The following is a 20,638-nucleotide window of genomic DNA, read 5'->3' on the forward strand; positions in this document are numbered from 1 at the left end:
TAAAACTCACTAAACCTAAAGTTAAGGTTTTAAGTCAATATGATTTTTAAAACATTGGATTATATGGTACATAAAATTTGGTTTATACAGTCAGAAAACCAGACAACTGGATTAACACATGGAGGTTTTGATAGTACTGCCAATTCAATTACTTAAATTTAAAAACCTAAAATATTATACCCAATGAATTTTATTTAATGATGTTATCAACAAATCCTGATCCTTTAATAGGTTTATACCATAGCGTTGTTTTACAAAAAAGAAAAGAAGACGTTTCAAGAACTAGTACCTCTTTTTCGCCCTTAGCAAAGAACTTGACAAAACTATATGATATATTTAATAGCTATATTTATTTCACTTACACAGTTTACATCATAACCTAGCGTTGTATGGGTTTTCAAAAAACCCTTTTCGTACAGCAGTCTGAAAATATGCAAAGAACATTTAAATGAATATATAAATAATGGACCAAATTATTTCCTAACAAAATACAAATACTAGTACCAAGACAAAATCATATAAGTATTACAAATCTATACTAACATAAAATGACGTTCTGTTATGACAAATCAAGTACTATTTTCCCTAGTGTAATAAAACTATCCTAAAAGTGTAGAGTTGAAGAGCTTGTCAATAGTATTAAGTCTAGTTACGTTATATTATAAAAACATGACAACTAATCCATACCTTTCTTCGATAGGATCATGTTACAAACCAAAGTAACAGCTTATCCGAGTCTGTGCTGACCCGGGGGTTGATCAGGGCCAGTCAATTACGGCAGGGGATGGGCGATGACAGCCCACAAATCAGGACGTGTTTTACGACAAAAACACTCTGGAGATTCGAGGGAGAGTGACATTAATCCCATTCGACTCGCCGTCTCCTGCAGTCCTCCGCCGCGTCGCACGTCCTCGGTCGCGTTATAGCGGGCATATCCTAGCCAGGGTAGAAATTAGACATTGCGGACAACTACGAAAATATTTATTAAGGATGAAACATTCTTATTCGTGCATTCTATCTTAAACATTTTCTCGTCTCAAGGGGATCCTGTAAGAAAACTGTTTTTCTTGGATTATTTTTCAAAATTTGACAGTAAAATAGAAAGGAAACAAGCAAAGACAAAAAATGGGAATAGGAAGCGTGCTGATATTAACCCATTTTTATTGCTTAATATCTCACACACAGTGTGGATTTTAAACTTTACCAACTCTACGCGGCTCCTGGTAGTATCTCCTCCCCCCCCCCTGGTGTTTCATTCATTAAGTTTTTAGTTATACATAACTCACAGCACTATAGATGCTTTATCTGAACAGAAAAATATAGTGTTTTAACATGGATGAATTTTCATGCATTTATCTTAAATCTATTATAATATCAAGGGGATCCTGTAAGAAAACTGTTTTGCTTGAATTATTTTTTTCAATCATGGAAGTGTTGGCATTTAATGTAGTATTTAGTAACATCTTGTCCCAAAGAAAATGCCTAAAGACGCATTTTTAAACTAGCCTACGCATAACAATTATAATTTTAGAGAATGGAATATTATTATATAATTCAAAATAATTATCTTAAACGCTTCAGGGAGTATGATCCATTTGGGTACATTAACTTTAATATTTACTTAAAAGAATATATTTTGGTCCAAATTTGAAATAAACACCCAGATGGGCCCAATTATCTTATAAGTTGGCAACACTGTTTGTTCTTATTACTGGAATATTTTTCAGTTAGCTGTAGCAGCTGATTTTGTGTCTCCACGTTGTGTCTTAAGTGTGTGATTCTTCAATTTTTAACATGTGTTTGATGCATTTTTATCTAAGTTTAAGATTGGGGGGCTACCTGATGCTTTATACTTTATTTTGTTGAGCCATTTGAATGTTTTATGCAAAGAAGTGGGACCAAGGACCAAATGTGGTCACAGTTGTAACGTTCTTATTTGGGCTTCTAGATTGATTGATTGGGGATTTAGGTCGATTTAGACTTGCTAGTTGACATGTTTCTACATTAAGATGTAGTTTTTACCATAGTTTTATACTGGTATGTTATACACATTAATTTTATTACCAAAATATAAAAATAATTGAATATTAGTATACCCAAAATAAACAGAATCTAGGATGTGGACCTTAATTGCAACATAATTTGGGCTTTGTGCCTAGATGGGCACATTTTATTTCCTACTATAAAATAAAAAAGATAAACAATTTTATTTGTTGTATTACGTTTTTTAATATTTAAAAAAAGTATATATCTATAAGACAAGAGAGATTCAAGTGTTTCTGAAATTTAAAAAGTCGTTCCTGAATAGGATTAGTATTTCAAATCAAACATTCCATTTTATAAAATTATTTTAATGCACAATTTTCATTTCCTTATATCATAAATCATACGTCATTTCCTGAATTTGTTAATTAAAAATTTAAACCTTGGAGTGATTAAAAATTTATGATATATATATATTTTAATATATATATATATACACACATTATATATATATATATACAAACAACAATATATATATATATATATATATATATATATATATAAATTGGTTTGAAACCACTATATTTTGTAAGTGCCCGAAAGTCATGATTTGTAACGCAGTGGCCAGTTACGCAAAAAACGTATTGACTTAACCATTTTAACTTCCTTACAAAATTACAACAAAACTAAGTTTGTATTGTTAAAATACTTATCACAAAATTCGACCAGTTCAAACAGTGAGGTAGTGCGATGCTCAATCGACTAAGAACGCTGAAGGATGAACTCCACCCAAACCTCTTGTAAAGAAGACAAACGGTTAGACGCGACCTTATTCCCGTGGCCGGGAGTTTTTCTGCAAGACTGGTAACATGCCACCGAGGAGGCATAAATAAGTAATAAATAAAGTTTAATGTTTAAAAGTTACTACTCGGTACGGTATATATCGCATATTGCTTCGAAGGGTGCATAGGAAAACACCCACATCTCAACAATCAAGGACTATCCATTCAAGACTTTAGACAAAAGCCAAAATAATACTCGTAGTAAATACAACAATATATATTCATCATCACATATGTATTTTTCTCACTAATTAACTTATCTTCCATGAAATAACTATATGTATTATTAATGATAAATGATTTATCAGAGTGGAACAATCTCTCAAGAAAACATGAATGAAATAAAAATGTGTTTATTTACAGTGTGTGTAGTAGGTGATTATTATAGAACAGATAATAAAATTAAGTGGAACAATAGCGATTGAACCATTGTACTAAAGCTTTTTAATATGGTTTTATAGGATTATGAAAACTATACCTATAGAGCAGGTAAACAAAGTATTCCAGAAATAAAATCTGCTGAAAAGAAATAAAAAATTTACAATATTTTACAATTGATCGGTAAAACTGAACCACATCGTATTCATTTTACTGCTTAAACGTGGTACTGCAAATGGTAACTTTGTCTCTATAGTTACTTTCAGAAAGATACGAGCAACCCCAGGGGTGGCGTGAGCGCACCAAGGAGGAGGAACCGGAAGTGGGGGCTGACCGGAACAGGAACACAGCCATGTTGATATATTCTGCTTCCGCCACAACCCTTCATCATCTGAGTCTAATCACCAGTGCCATCAATAATAGTCACATTTCAAAGTATAATATGCGTCTATCTCGGTAGAAGACCCGGCATTTCTGGTCGGAGTGGGGCATCCATTCACCCCCGTGATAAGACGCGGCGATTCCGCTGAATTACTCGAGGATGCGGCGGTTTATCAATGTCAAAACGATGTTCTTCATTTTGGTAACGCACATTTCAACACCACTAAGTAAAATTTTGAATCATACTCCTTGAGGCTTGCTACTGACAAGACTGAAAACTTTTCTATAATGTGTAAAAATTATTTTCATTTCTTTGTGCGTATTTCACAATACTTTCAGATCATACATTTTTAAATAGGCTAAATAAGGTCTTAAAAAAGTTTAGCACCTCGTAACATTTGAACAGTCATGGATAGAAGACAAAATCTTTGATACATTTCTTGGTCGAAGTAATATACAGAGCATCTTAAATAATTCGAAACTCTATAAACCAGTTAAATACTAAAATTATTCAGATATCGAACCATGTAGATTTTACTGCACGTATGTGGATGTCCAGGAGAGTCTACAGGTACTTGATAGTCTATTGGATGTTTAAAGGCTTTTAGCCATTGTCATTTTAAGATTACTTCTTTTAAAGCACAGAACATTTTTAAAACTTCGTATAAAGTAGGAAATGGGAAAAGTGGGCAGACAGTGAATGTCTTCGTTAAAAGTAAAATTTTTTGTATAAAATTGTTGAAATGTAGAAAAACTTAACCAGTCTAATTTTTATCATCCTCAGTGAACCAAACCAGTCGACATAGCGATCACCTTTGCGATATATTAACATTTTTACTCAATAATGAGCTATTCCTAAACATCCATTATGATTTTCAGGTTTTGTTGTATCCAGTACTAATGATATCTGGTCAAATTATGATCCATTTCGTGAATAATTGTAATTGCACAGTACACTAGTTTAGTATCCGAGTTAAAAAAATAATGTCGTTAAATTACGTTCTGTATCTCTATATGGCGTTGTTATGACTCATTTAAATATTGCTTTCGTGACGTAACAAAACTGAGTTTATAACTTGGTAAGTTGTATGGTTCTTCTTGAATATAAATCATTGGGAGAGTGTTACAAATTACAACTATAATAGTTAAAGATAACACTTTATAAAATCGGCTTGCTTAATGTGGCGTAACACAAGAAACACGTTTAAGTTTCAAGTTTGGTTTAGTTGTTATGTTATTGCTCCAAAGTTACTCAACCAATTGGTTTAAGGCTCCTCGGCTAACAGACCAGGCTAGCTATCGGAGCAGAAGACTAACTATTGTAGCCAGTCGGTTCCATCCACCCTAACCACTGCCTCCACAATAACCCTCGTCTCCCCCCTCCTACCAATGCTAATTGTATCTTTGTGACCCTTATCTGCCCGAATGTGCATCTTGCTCTCATTCAATTTACTTATTGTAATCAACTAATTTCGTTGCTGATTTCATTTTTGCAGTGGTAGAGTAGTTGGTAATTGGCAGAAACCGGAAAGCAGAACAGATAAGTCAATCTGGTTATGCCTGTTTTTATGGGAAACCGTAATTATATATTTCCGTAGAAAGTAAGGAATGGAAATTAATTATTGAAATATTTTATTAAAAACCAATCCCAAATTTACGTGTTTTTCTATGTGAATAAATTAAATGTGTAAGGAAGATGTGTTGTATGATAATTTATCTAATTTTAATGATCATACAAACTCAGCAGTTAATGTTCTTGCAAACCAAATTATTGGAGTGCTATAGTAAAATTTAAAGAAAACTATAACTAACTTAAAAATGAGTTATATCTTATGTTTACTACTTATACGCAAAGAAGAAAAACTGTGGCCTTTTAATAATTAATTTAATATGATTAATAATATTAATCATAAAATATATTTCAATGACAAAGGAAACATCTTATTATTGAAATCTTATTACAATAAATTATGTTTCATATCGGTCAAATTTTGTTTTTGGTTTGTATTAATTTTTAATTTTGGTCAGATATCGCTGAATGGCCGGTCGGTAGTAAAGATTGAATGATATTGTCATCTGATTTCTTAAGTATTAATTACAAATTAGTGTTAATCCTTTAAGGCATGGTTTAGTAGGTATGCTGTGCAAGGTGTAGTGACACAACATGTTATCTGTGATCTATGACCTACAAATCAGAACGGTTTGACTTTTGTTCATTTTAAACTAGTTTTTACTTATGTGTCAGTTGTTCACCTGAAGACGAGATTATACTGGGGATCTCAGAAACAGAAATTCATTTAATTTAATGACGGGAAACGTCCAAAAATCTATCACATCCATGAAAATAAATGTTAAGCAAAGAATAAATGTATAAGGCAAACATTTCTGCCCAAAAATTATACACAATATCAAAAGATTTATATATTTTTTAATAAAGTCTTAGGGAATCCGTAAACAATACCAAAATTTGGCAAGACGCGGTAATATGTCTCGCGTCAGTTAAAATTTGTCTCGTTTATCATATTGTGACGATCTGCAAATTAACTTGAAATATTACGCAGTCAAGGGCAAGAATTAGTGGGAATTCTGTAAGGATGTTGCGCATCAGTCACCATTCGCATACCAGGAAATTAGTCATAAGCCAAAGTTAAGTCTTTGTAAATGGCTTTTTGAGTAATTGCACGGCTTAAACGTCTAACTTTACTTTAATACGAAATAATTAACGATGACTCTAAGAAATTCGTGTTGTTTTAATAAGCGTGATTAATTATTTTGAATGTAAAGGCCAAACTATCTGTCGAATGATCGAGTTCAAAAAGCGAGCCAAATTTGCCAAATACGTTGTGTAAAAAATAGTATTTGTAGTTATGATCATTTAAGTACTGTATTTTTTCTAATTGTAATATACTAAGGGTATTTTTCTTAGGAAAACAAAAGCAATAAAGCGTTTCTATAAGTTTGAGTAATAGTAATTTAATATTTACACAGTATAATTGACTACTATCTCAAACCTTTGTCATCAGTCTTTAAGTATTTTATTCTATTATGTGTTAGTCACTATCTGGAGGGATGTTATACTCTCACCTTTAGTAGAAAGATAAGATAACATAAGAACGTTACTATCCCATTGTTGTAAAATAAGGTAAATTATACTTTTGCAGAATATGAAACATCATTAATTACAGTGTGGTAGTTTGGTAGCCTATTACAAGACTGAAAGGTTTGGTGTAGACAAACAAAGTAGACCCCAAATTAATACATTAAAACAATATAACACGTTATAAATTTAATGCGGAAAATACTATTGTGGTGAAGGAAGGTAGTGGATGATGCTTATGTATTTTGTGGAACAATAATATGGTTGAATATAGATTATGGTAACGATTTATAACTTAACAGATATTCTTGGTTTCAAGCTGAACTAGAAGTAGTTGTAAGTCAGAAAACAATAAATACACAATGGAACTGTTGTTGACTCTAGTTTGCAGCCAATGTTCCATTGTCTAAGAAAGAATCGCAGCCGACATCTTTGATAAAATATCTCGCTAAAGCTGAAGGATTACGATAAATGGATGGGCTTTTCATAAAAGAGTCATTAGTCGAGAAGTATGACTTGCTATAACGGAAACGTCGGAAATATGAAAAAGTGACGAGTGTCGGGCGCGCGGTTGGGAGGCGAATCATACATCATAGTCATAGACGTAATGACGTCATCATCTAGCTCATACATCCCTCCCCAGGCCCGTGGATCGCCTCCACCGGTCCACAATTGGATCGTCATTATTTTATATGTTGACCAACTACCCCCCAATATCGTGTTTTATGTCGGGGTGGCGATGACACACGGATTTTTTCACCCTCGATCCTGGGGGTTTTAGCCACGCTTACTTGCCCCTGGTTTATGAACTGTGCACTATAAATATGTATTTTTATTGGCGCCGAGAGCTTCTCGGTTATCTTGATTTATGTAATGCCCTTGACTTACTAGTTTTTACGAGTGGTTCCATCCTAGGATTTTTGAAATGTACGAGCACACAAAATGTGTTCGCAATATGTTTCAAACTTTGATTTGTCTACTTTGGTTTCTGTAACTTTGTTTTGGTAGAGGTCGGAACTTAGAGAAGGCACTATGTACCGTAAATAGTCCTATATTCTGTTTTGTACTGTTATCTTACAAAAATAAAAATTTGATAAAGACCTACACAATGGTTTGGATTTTGTTTTGACCTTTCATATACCATTAGATCATTTTAACACAATGGCACAAGCCGTACCTCTCTATAACTATTACAATATATGTCAAAATTTATAAAAGAGTTAATTTACATATTGCGAGAAAATCTTATTTAAGCTACGGAATGAAAATAAAACTATTTACTTCATCAAGGTCAGGGTACAAGAAACCACGTGTTGCGTAACTGAATACGCTAGAGGTGCATACCAAATATCAAATTTATACGTATAGAATTATTTATATAAAATATTTAGATAACCAAAAACATGTTTCTCTCTAATTAAATGTTTAATATGTTTTCTTTACAAGACACTATTACTCGTAATATTATTCCCTGAGTGTTAGAGAAGAATATCACTTTAGGGAATGGAAAGATTTCATTCCTGCCTATCCCTATGTATATCTGTCTGCATAATATCTTGAAAACAAACTACCCTTATATGGGAAACACTGATTCACTGTTTCACTGATGGTACGAGTCACCCCATGGCAATTGGCAGAGCTTTAAAAATATTTTTTTATTGGTCTTAAGGTAACCATGATAGCGACAAGAAAATAGCAGAATAAACCAATTTGTACACAAAATCAATAAGAGATTCAAACATGTGACATATTGTCACATGTAGCCTAGCTATCCTGTATGTGTAGAGTTATATTATTGATACGTTTATATCAAACCTTTAATATAACGAACAAAGATGTGAATGTATAATGCAAGATATCTTGAGAAAGACATCTGTTGAGTTTAAACTTTGCATGTAACTTCATTTCTTCATAGAAAAAAATGGGTTCTATGATGGTGCATGCCCGATCATGGAATTCGGCTGAGCGCCGTGGAGGCCTATCACTCAGTATGTTGACACAATTTCTCTTTTGTTTACCGGGGGATGAAAAAACCTTCTCTGTAACTCATTGTCTATCTTTATAACGAAATGGAGCTGTAGGCTTGAAATTTGTCATTGAACCCTAAGCGAAGGCTTTTACGCAACACATACTCCTACCTTGAAATTTTTTAAGTGTGTGGTTTTAAGTGATTTTTTGTAGAAATAATTAATAATCTATTAAGTCTATAGGTTACGTAAGACAAATCTTTATTTAACAAGTATTTTTAAAATACGTTCATGATTAGGTCACATATTTGAAAGCAATACTCCGGAACACCACCTTAGTGCCTCAGAAAAGAACAGTGAGATAAGATTATGTAACCTATAAACATTACATAAAGGATAAGGAGCGTGTCCTGTGGTCATGGTGTGTCCTTAGTAGTCTCGGTGAGCTTTATAGCACTCAGAACGTGGGTCGTTCCTCTGCATTGCAAACGTGATGCAAATAGCTGGCGGCGTTCCTGTGTTAAAGACATACGTGGTTACTGAATTAGAATATTCGAAGTGGTCAGAACCTCTTAAAGGGTCTGTGGATCCTGGTTTCTACTAAAAAACTGTAAATGACTTAATTTACAAACAACAATAATGCAGATATTCACTGTTCATAAAATGGCAGTAGACACTAATAAATCTTCTGAAGTCACGTGACAAAATATAGCCTTGTGGTTAGTGCTAGGTGGAGACAGTTTTTAATGCAAACACATTTGAGGGCTGACCGTCTTTCTAACAAATACGTATGTTTAATTTTATTCCCCTTTTGGCCATTTTGTGACAAAACATAATTGGATACCTCATATTATTTTAATTTTAGTTCCACAATTATGTCACGTTGTTCGGTGGGGTTGGCCGTCTTTGTAACTAGGCTACAGATTTGAATAAAATTATAACTTGTTATCCGGTACATAGAGCGTCGAGAAATCGCTATTGCATTTTAAATCTTGGGATGCTTCAACCTCGATCAAGAAGAAAAATAATTTAAATAAGAAAGGCAACATCATATTATCGAAAAGTTAGCAGCCCCCTTTACTAGACTAACGATGCGCACTACGATTTAAATTGTACTATTACTAAAGGCAAGCTGAACTGTATTAAGGCTTTAATTGTGCGCAGTTTTTCGACACAATGTGTTAGGAATATTATAGATGATAGTCATGAACCCTACCACTTAAGCCTAAGAAGAAGAGTTTCATCTTCTCGTTATTTATAAAATGTTTTGTTTCAGTAACACATTTGAAACAATGCACGACATTTATACGTTTGCGTTTAGTTTGTTTTTTGACCTCCTTCAAGTATGCATACCATTTTTTTCAAGTAATACTTAGGAAATACATTTCAATTAGAAATACAGAGTCATTTATATTACCTGACATTCTTAACTAATTATGTTATATCTTCAAATGTTGAAACATGCAAGTAGTTTAGCGTCAAATATTATTTAAAATAATACTTATTTCCTTAAATATGTAATTGCCAAATCTATAAGTGTGGTAAGAATATAAAATTTTTATTTTTATTACGTTTGAGTTAAAATCCTGAACTTTACATCCACAATTACCAATTTTATATGTTTAATAGGCCCTTTGACGTAGTCCTGCGAAAACATGCATCACGGATGTCGAAACATGTTGTATATGTATTTTGTACCCTTCATACTAGTAATTCGTATTAATAATGTTACTATACAAGGGCTATGTACAAGGGCAGTATGTTGAGGAATCGTAGTACACTACCACTTGAAATCCGTCTTAAGTAAAAATGCTAGTGGTTGAGAACAATAATGTGGTTGTGGAGAGGTCTGGTAGCGCTCCACCACAGACAGAGGGAGATATCCCAGGATCGCAGCACACGGCAGCTGGTGCTCCTCCACTCGAGTGGCGATCAAAACATGTAAATTCAGCACCCCGGTATCGAGGGGCAGACGTACTCAAAGCAAGAATATGTTGGCAAATATTATGCGAGATCTCTTAATATCATGCATATTCAGATCCAAAGACACCCCTGCGTCCCACTTAACACGTTTTCAAAAATAATACCCTCTCAAAAGTGGTTTACAAAGACTGGAGCGCATTATGCGACCATTCTTTGTCGCGTGCACTCGTGCCGTGCCCCGCACAACCCTTTCGGTAATTAGCCGGGGAGCGCGCGTATCCACACACCTCGCCGTCAACACTCGTATAATAACGTCACATTTACATATGTTAGTTGTGATTTCGAGTGTCCACTCCACAGATCACAAACACCTCTTTGTGTGATACGAGTGGCATCCGGTGCAGTACTGGCCGTTATAGGTAACCGGTATCCGTTTAATAATTCATCGGGCTTTTGTAACGAACAAACGATGTTATTCCTGGTAATAGATTTACAACAGCTCCTAAACATCTACTTATCAATAATTCAGTGTAATTTTTATTCTGTTAGATCCGATCCTCGCCACTTGTTATTCCGTGATGCAGTAGTGTCTAGGCCTACTCGTACATCAATCATAGTTTATGTTTAAATTAGCCAAGCGTCATATACGGTACAGTAACCTTATATACATCACAACTATTTTGTGAGTGAACTGGAGCTTTAGCCAGGAACCATTTATTGAGCCTATGCTCAGATGATTATTAGTTAGCGTACAAAAATACTAAGCCGTAACCGGGATTCGAACCCGGATCCCTGGGGCGGAAAGCCGACGCCCTAACCACTCAACTACCTTTAAGGATGGTTTTAATACGTAATCCAGCTATTTATTATTACTGTATATTTACAGGTCAATTTATTATTTCAAGTAACGTAACATATACTTTACTGAGTTTGCATAGTAGTCTAATGTATATGGTGTGGTTTTAAAACTTATATAAACAAATGTAAGGGCTTAAACTCATAATACATACTAAAACAAATAGGCACCAAATTTAAAAAATTATAGTTTTATTATGATGCTGATCCAATTTCTTTTGGTATAATCGTTTTACTCCAAATGTGTGATTAAAGTTTCTTCTTGATATAAAAAATTAATTTCTTAAAAATACATTTTAATTAGTTCATCAATCATATTTCATTCTAAAATAGGTAGTTAACTTTGGTAGAGCTTATTTAGACTCTTCAAATATACATTCAAAATTAGGGATATATTAAATAAATTTAGTAATACCTGGTTATTGTAATACAAATGAATTTTGTATATATTGAATTAAAAATGTAAAATTCTGTATGTTTTTGACGTGACAACGTCTTAAAATTAGGTTGCGGCTCGGAGTCACTCATTGAAAAAAAGGGTAACGCCGGTTAACGTTACGGATGCCCGTCCAGTGGGATAAAGCATTGAAAATGCTTTTGCTCGTATGACCAGCTTCTCCGTTTTTTGCCTTCGTGGAACATTGGATAGGACTTAAATTAAATTATGAGTTTTATAAATTTTGTGGTTTCACCCTAGCGTCTATTTTTGTCAGAGAGCACGCAAACACATGGTGGTGCTGTATTTATGTTTTAAAGACTGCGGTTAGATTTATCCGTGTTATTAATGTGAAGCAATTCTGTATTGAGAAGAATTTTGTAAGTCTGTGCGATTAAACTTTTGAAACCATAAAATGATAAATTGTACTATCTACAAGCCAAGTGGTAGTAATGACAAAATATTTCCTTGAACAACATTGACTTGTTCTAGATTTCTTTGGTTCATTTTTGGTTTGTGACCTGGTATTGACCTCGGCGATTTCAACCATTGAAGTTCATGTTCCTGGGAACCTTGTTCTAGGTGGCACAATGTTATCTAGGTCTGCAGGTATTATACTGCACTAATTTTTAAGAACCTACCCAGAGGCTCAAAGCTTGCTTCGACAACATTGCTACCAACCTGGATCCTTCTTCTTACAAAGTAGATGTTCATGATACTTGGTTCACATATCGGTTCACAGTTTTCTGAGTATGGTAGATAACTGAGGCATACTCAAAATTGAACACGGAGTCTGTTGGAAATCGGAACTTCAACATATGAAAATCGTTTCCATTGGAATATCGACTGACTTCCCCTAACTATGTTGGCCGATTTTTCACGCACCTTAAGTTTAATGATTGGGGACTCTGACTCTTAGGGGTTTGGAATCTGAGGCTAATGTATGATAAATTTCCAGTTATTCTTTATCTGTTGGATGACATGTCCCATTACCAGTCAAGCGGAAACTTTTAAGCCAGACGAAAGCGCAACTCATGGTATTCTTCCTCATCTAAAAATCATGAAAGACCGTGTTCATGGCCATGCTTTATCGTTCGCGTCTATTGGACAAAAATGCTGAATAGAAGCATATTATAGCAAGCAAGAGGACCTGACAGACAAGCCCTTTACAAGTTTGCGAGAAGGGAGACAAATGAAGGAATTCATTAAATACTGCGGATAACCAAGTTGTAAGCTGCTGGACTATTGTGATGGGAAACCGGGCTCGAAGATAGACCATCCTACATCTCTGTGCAACCCTATGCTGAGGGACTTCAGTACGTACTGCATCAGTGTGTGGACGTCTGATTCGACAGAGCATCTCTCGTCCATTCTCTTCTGCTGTCGATCTGCTGCAACGCGAGTTACCCCGGCAGCAGGCATTCCGGCTCTTCAATTGGCAGAAGTGACTGGTGGTTGAAGGTGAGTAGTTTGGTTTTCAGGTTTAAATCCTCGGGAATAGCTGTGACGTTTTTGGCATTTCTGTACAAGTTTTTGTGAAAGGGTAATCGATGCAAATAGCTCATTCCACTGGATAAAATGTCTAATTGATTGGTCTACTGGTGGGATGTTGTGTACCGCTATAGTTTAAAAATTGGTCTATCTAAGGTTGGATCCTATTGTTAAGAAAGGTATAATCTGACGGTGGGATTATAACAGCTACAGTGCGTGTCTCTCTGGTTCACCGGTTTGTCCTAAAGGGTTGCGAAAATAGTCCTGAATACTCTATGTGTAACTGCGAGTGTTCGATTTATTTTAATCAGTGTCGTGTGTCAGTGAAGACGGCTGGGCGGTGGGTGGTGGGGATGGCCATAGTCGAGACGCAGGCGCGTAGGGAAGGGGGGACCTCAGTACAGGGCCTTGGGGGTGACGTGGGGGTACGTCTGGTCGCCTCTTGTGTGGTGGTGTAGGGTGGTGGGGGATGGTGGAGGGGTTAGGGGGGGGGGGCTGCTGTGGGGTGCTGTCGTGGGGGGGTGCGTGGTGTTGGGGGGTGTGGGTTATCTGGGGGGAGGTGGGGGGTCGGAGTTGTGTACATGGTGGAGCGGGGGTGGGAAGTGGGCGTGGGGGGGGGGGGGGTGGTGGGGTGGGTTGGGTGGGTTGGGTGGGGTGGGATGGGGGGGGGGGTGGGGGATGGGGGTGGGTGTCTGTATGGCGAGGGGGGGGGGGTGTGGGGTGGGGTGGTGGGGGATGGGGAGTGATGGGGGAGGGGTTTGGGGGGGGTGGTCGCTGGGGGGTGGGTGGATGGGGGGGGGTGTTGGGGGGGGGTTGGTTGGTCGGTTTTGGGGGGGGGGTGTGTGGGCTTGGAGGGGGGGGGGGTGGGGTGGGTGGAGGTTGGTGTGGGAGGTGGTGGGTGGTGGTGGCGGGTGGGGGGTGGGGGGGAAGGGGGTGTTGTCACCCAAATCTGAGCTACACTCGCCACCACAAAATCACCCACTACTTGTAGATTTTATTTTTTTTTTTATTTATTTTTTTTTAGTATTTATATTATATTAATATTTATTTAATTTTTTTTTTTTATTTTTTTTATTATTTATTTTTTTATATATTATTTTTTTTTTTTATTATTTTTTTTTTTATTATTTATTTAAAAATTTTATTATTTTTTTTTATATTGATTTATCTAATTATTTTTTTTTTTATAAATTTTTTTTATTTTTTTTATTTTTATTTTTTTATATTAAATTATATTCTTATTTTAGTTATTTTTTTATATTTATTTTTTTATATTTAAATATTTATATTTATTTTTTTTTATTTTATTAGCTATTATTTTATATTTTTTATATTTATATTTATATTTTTTTTTAATTTTCTAATTTTATTTTTATATTTTATATTTATTATATTTATTTTATTATTTTATTATTTATATTTATTTCATTTTTTATTTTTTTATTGATTCTTTTATTTTTTTAAATTAATTTAATTATATTAATTATTTATTATATTATATTATTTATATTTATTTTTTTTTTTATTATTTTTTTTTTTTGAAAAATTTATTTCTTTATTTTTATTATTTGTAATTTTTTTAATATTTTTATATATTTAATTTTTATTTTATTAATTATTATTTTTTTATTATTTAAATTTCTTATTATTTTTGTTTATTTTATTAAGATTTTTTTTTTTTTATATTTTTTTATTTATTTTTTTTTATTGATTTTTTCTTTAGTATAAGATTTAATTCTTTTATTATTATCAATTTTTTTTATATTTTTATTTTATTTTTATTTTTTTATTTTTTAATACATTTAGGGTATTTTCTTTTTTTTTATTTTTTGTCTTTAATTTTTTATTATTTTTATGTTTTTATTCTAAAATTTCTTTATTATTATAATTTATTTATTTTTGTTTATTATTATTTTTATTTATTGTTATAAATTTTATTTTTATATTATTTATTTTTATTATTTATTTTATTTTAATTTATTTTATTTTTTTTATTTAAAAATCTATTTTTTTTTTTTCTATTTAATTTTATGATATTTTTTGTATTTTTGTCTTTTTTATAAATTTTTCAATTTTTTATTATTTTTAATTTTATGATATTTTTATTATTATATTTCTTATTTATTTATTTATATTTCTAAATTATGTGTTTGATATTTCTAGGGCTGTTTGACTGCCGTCGACCGGGGGAACTTTTTGTTTGAAAGAAGTTGGAGTATTATGGAATAACTGGTATTGATAATTCCCTTTTTTATTCCTATCTCAGTAATCGCTATTCTAAACAAGTATTCAGCAATAATAACCTACTCTAATTTGGCTGAGGTTTGTCATGGGGTACCACAGGAATCTGTTCTGGCCCCAACTATTGTTTTTAGTCATAGTTATTTGATTTAGTGTTATGTCAATTTCTAGATCGGTTATGTTTGCTGATTGACGTTTTTACTTTTTTTACAACTCAACCTTCATTAGACTTAATTTTTTAATGATTTTAAAATTATTTTAAATCAAGCCGATAAACTGGGTAATAAAGCCAATATGTTATTTATGAACACAGAGACGGACCCCAACAACTTGGTATTACTCCTTAAAGAGCCATTTTGAAATGAAAAAACCCAATTGAGAGTGTAAAACTATTAGGAATTTTTCTTAGATTCCTACGCTGCTCTTGGCACATACCAAGTTGGTTATGTTCATAAAATAAAGTGAAGCAGGGTGGTATATTTATTGCGGGGAAATTCTAGAAACTTTTGTTTCCAAAAGATACGCTGAAGTATGGTTTACTTTGCATGTTTAGTGCATTCATTAGTTATGGTTGCGCTTGTGGGGCATGCTCTGGTATTGATAAAATTTTATGTCAGAAAAAAGCCATGAGGAGTTATAGCGGATGCTAATTTCAAAGATCATTTGTAAGCCGAGTTTTTAAAAAAGAAGCCATTTGACAGTTATAAATCTTTACATTTTTTACCTGCTTGATCCATGTCAAATATAATTTTTCAAAACCTGTCACTGAATAAGAAAAATGACTATTACACAATCCGAGTGCGACGAACCTGATAAAACAAACCTTTCACAGACTTTTCCCAAAATTCACCAAACTTTCATATGAGGCCGGTTGGAATAGATTCTATTCAATAAACTACCACTGCAATGTCAGAGTGTTAAATTCAGAATAAATTTAAAAACTGTTATTTTTAAGTGGCTGGTAGAGAGGGCGTTTTATGACTTTCAGGTGTTTTATTCATCTACATCAGTGAGATAGTATAATTTAGTGTATTGTATGCTTTAATAGTACACTTCATGTCTGCACTAAAATTATTGTATTAAATTAATGTAAAAAAAAACTATTGTGTCTTCTATAATGAGTGTTTAATTTAAATTGTAAATTTATCTGTGTAAAGGTATCAGTATTCTGAGTGATCTATTGCATGTATTGTCTAATGATCAATAAAAAATCTTATCTTATCCTTTAATTTTATCTAAATAGCAGATAACTGTGGGTCCGCCGCACGGGAATATAAAAGCAGATAACTATGTTTATTCGTGAAAATGTGGAGTGCTTAAGATTCGTCTTACAAACAACTACAACAATAAAGGTAAATCAAATTGTACACTGATATTTCATTATCGTAAAAACTTTGATTGATTGATAATTGGTTAGATTGACCACAAAAGTTGAGAAACTGCGTTTATAGGTTATGTCATACTATTGACAAATGTTGATAGTGTTAAGTTAATTCTTAGTTTAAATCACTCTGCAATCAATCGTAATCAGTTCGATTTGAGAAGAATACAGCGCTGTATGCTAGTCAAACATTTAAAATAATACAAATTATAACCTCTTAACCCGGTCATCAACAGGGTGCCGACCAAAACAAACGAACTAAAAACGACCAAGCACCACGCGCCGGATGTTCGAATTTGTAACCTGTGTTTAGCAAGAATTTCAAAATTACTCCCAATTTTAGTAAGATGTTTTATTCATCTTACATTTACAATAACAAAATTTTTAATTAAATTTCAAATTATGTACAATGTTTTAGTAAACTAAATATATTTCTATAGTAAAATGTGTGCAATTCTTATTTTCATTCAATTCCTTGTTCACTAAGTGTGCAATTTAATAATATTCATATCAATTAATTAAAGTTACCTCCGAGGAAAAAGGACGTTGTCATCGTATAAAAATCTTCGCCCGTAAAAAACCGACTTTACAGGCAACCATAATTTTTTACAATGAATGAGCATGGAGAAACATTGTGGGGTGAAACATGGACCATGTCAACTTAGTTTCCAGTTAACTATATTTGAACAATGTATGTAGGCTATGTAGGTAGTGCCGATGGCCGAGCAGTCAAAGACGTTTTTGGGTCTAATTTAGAGATAGCGCAGATTTAAATTTTATCTGCGACCGTTCCACTTTTTATCAGTACCAACGACCTTGTACTGTATCGACTCTCCCCCTTATTCTGTTCGGTAAGATCCTTATACAGGTCAGTGGCTCACGGGGTTGGGAAGAATAAGGCTTAAAGAGAATCGGCCTCACATTAAAAAAAAAAACTTGACACAGACATTCTTCTGAAAATAAATATGCTTGTAAAACTTAAGATTGATACTGTCATTCTGTGAACCAGGATGCCTGTCTGAGTCAAGTTTTGATGATAGTTTGAGGATATAATGAGAGTTGCGTTGGGTTGGGTATCACCTGACGTTGCTACTTAGGGAACCTCATTTTATCTTTGAGTGGTAACAGGATAGAAACTAGATGTCAACATCCTGGTAATACAATTCATTCCGGAAACTCCATGTGTCGGATCTTAGCTACATCTCTTTCTCTCTTCCTTCGTCTAACCTTAAAAGGTGGTGCAATCTGTTTTCGGTTGAGTTCATAAAGAAGAAGATGAAAGCACAACAGACAGATCAAGTATAACTTTAGGTATACCTCTGTCCGCTTCACGGTATAACCACGTCTCTCTGCGCTCGCATTGTTTCCACGAAGCCTGTTATAGCTATTTCAATGCTGATTAGATTGGTTGGATTTTTAAACATCAGTAAAGCCTTGTAAGGCAATTCAGACTTATAATAACTGTTAACTTTTTAACGTCAATTACACAGGTTTAACTATTTAAAGTGTAATAAAATAATTATTAGACTGTATGGTTTGGGGGACTTTTCGGTATTAGAGAAAACGTAACAGAATGTTACAATTTAAGCTTTTTGTTTAACTGACTCATGGATTCAACTGCAACTTCATTTCGAAAAACAGGTACACAATGAGCATATTCTTTTTAAATTGCACTCCAAACAATCCTAAGATATGTGCAGTCACAGAAAGATTCCAATCTTTTGGTCACTTTTAGATTAAGTTTAAAGATGGGGCCCTGAAGTCGGAGAGTGAAACTGTTTTTTTAGGAATCCTTGTAATTTCTTGAATTTCTCTCCAATATTTCATAAAATTATTCAATAGCTCCAACGTTTTTAGTAACAATTAAACTATTTTGGGGCAGTGTGCAGAAATCTTAGGTCTAAAGGGAGAGTTAAGTCCTTAGCTTTTCAATTATTATAATGTAATAATTTATGGCATATTACTATACCTAGTTGATTAAAATCCCAATAAAATCAAATCCATGCAAAGAAAAGTTTCTACACGTAACATGACTTTCACAGATAAGTAACAAAAAAACATTTATATCACCTGTTTAAATGTTTATAAAGTATAATTATTGTACTTATTATTCTTTACTTTATACAGCGGATCATCTTCTAATGAAATGTCCACAATTTGAATATGCAAGAAACTCATGTTTCCAACAAATTAGAAGAATACCTGATGATGATACCTCAGAAAAACTCAAAAAAATTTTATCTAGTTTTGATGAAAGATTATATAAGGAAATAAATCGATTTCTGACAACCATAAAAAGATAGCAATATATGACAACATATAGCATAATAGTGAAATAGTGATCGAAGGCAATCGCAGATGAAACCAGTGCAAAACATTCTTTTAAGTGAAAATTGAAAATTGACTTCATGGTGTAATGCCAAGTCATCCGTAAGGCATTTAGATAAAAAAAAACCAATATACCGTCTGCTGAATAAGTCAAGTCTATGAATATAATGGATAACTAGTGTTAAGGGAGTTTTCAAGACCTTCGGAAGGTACCCAGGAGAGATTTTCGAAATAGGAATAGTCCTAATGACAACCTGGGACCCTAAGAGTGTCCATAAAACATTTCAGAACAATCAGTCCAGTAGTGAGTGACGTGAGTGACTTGTAAACACAAACACACAGAGAGACACCATTAGATTATTAATAATAGTATAGATAACTACCTCAAAATCGGTTTCATAAAATTTCCAGTTTTATTATACCTTTCAAAATCTAGACTTTTAATGGAAATATTTTATATCCGTTCCTTTTCTTTCGAGTATTAATTTTATTTATTGTGGGCAGGACTAATGTATTTTGGTTTTCAGTCAGAATACAAGATACATATTCGTGCAGTACTATCGTTGGTGGAGATCCAGAGAAGGTCTGTATTCAAAATATCTAAATATTTCAAAATTCATTTAATTTTTTAATGAAGTAACAAATGTTTTCATGGAAAATACGCGTTTTCTTATGAAGTATCTTATGAATTCAATATTAAAGTATATATTAAAAAAAATAAAAGAGTAATATAATTTATTGAAATTGTGCGAACTTCCACGCGCACTTCACCATGAAATCATGTCATCAAACTAAAATGCAAATTGAGGATGTAACAATCTGTGTGAATTTCAGGTATTCCGGCGCGGCGCGCAGTTTGCACAATAAATCATGTCTGGGAATCATAGCCTAATCAGGGCAGTGTTTGCGCGCCGCTAATCAACGCACTCCCGTGGCGCACGCGCGCACTACTGCGGCTTCACGCACCGCCAGCCAGCCGTGTTTGTTCAACAATCCACCAACAGACAGCGCAGGCTGCCTCGCCTCGCGCCCACACGACCGGAAACTAAACAATGCCGGGATGCTTGTTTTTGGTTCGTTGATTTTAGCAGCCGTTGATTTTTGTTGCATTGTTTTGATAGCAGCAATGTTTTCATGTCTCTATACACCCTCCGTGATTGTGTCCGCTTGGCCACGGCGGGCTCGATATTTTGTTAAACAATTTTGTCCCGCTGGCGAATTATTTTAATATTAACCCCCGAAGGTCGTGTATTGGTGTTGAGTGTCTCTTACACTGTGCTCCTCTCATTAAATTTGTTCCATCAAATTGCACTTTTAGACATTTGCATCTGTGAC

This window comes from Homalodisca vitripennis, chromosome 3, assembly GCF_021130785.1.
Source record: "Homalodisca vitripennis isolate AUS2020 chromosome 3, UT_GWSS_2.1, whole genome shotgun sequence".
Classification (NCBI taxonomy): Eukaryota; Metazoa; Arthropoda; class Insecta; order Hemiptera; family Cicadellidae; genus Homalodisca; species Homalodisca vitripennis.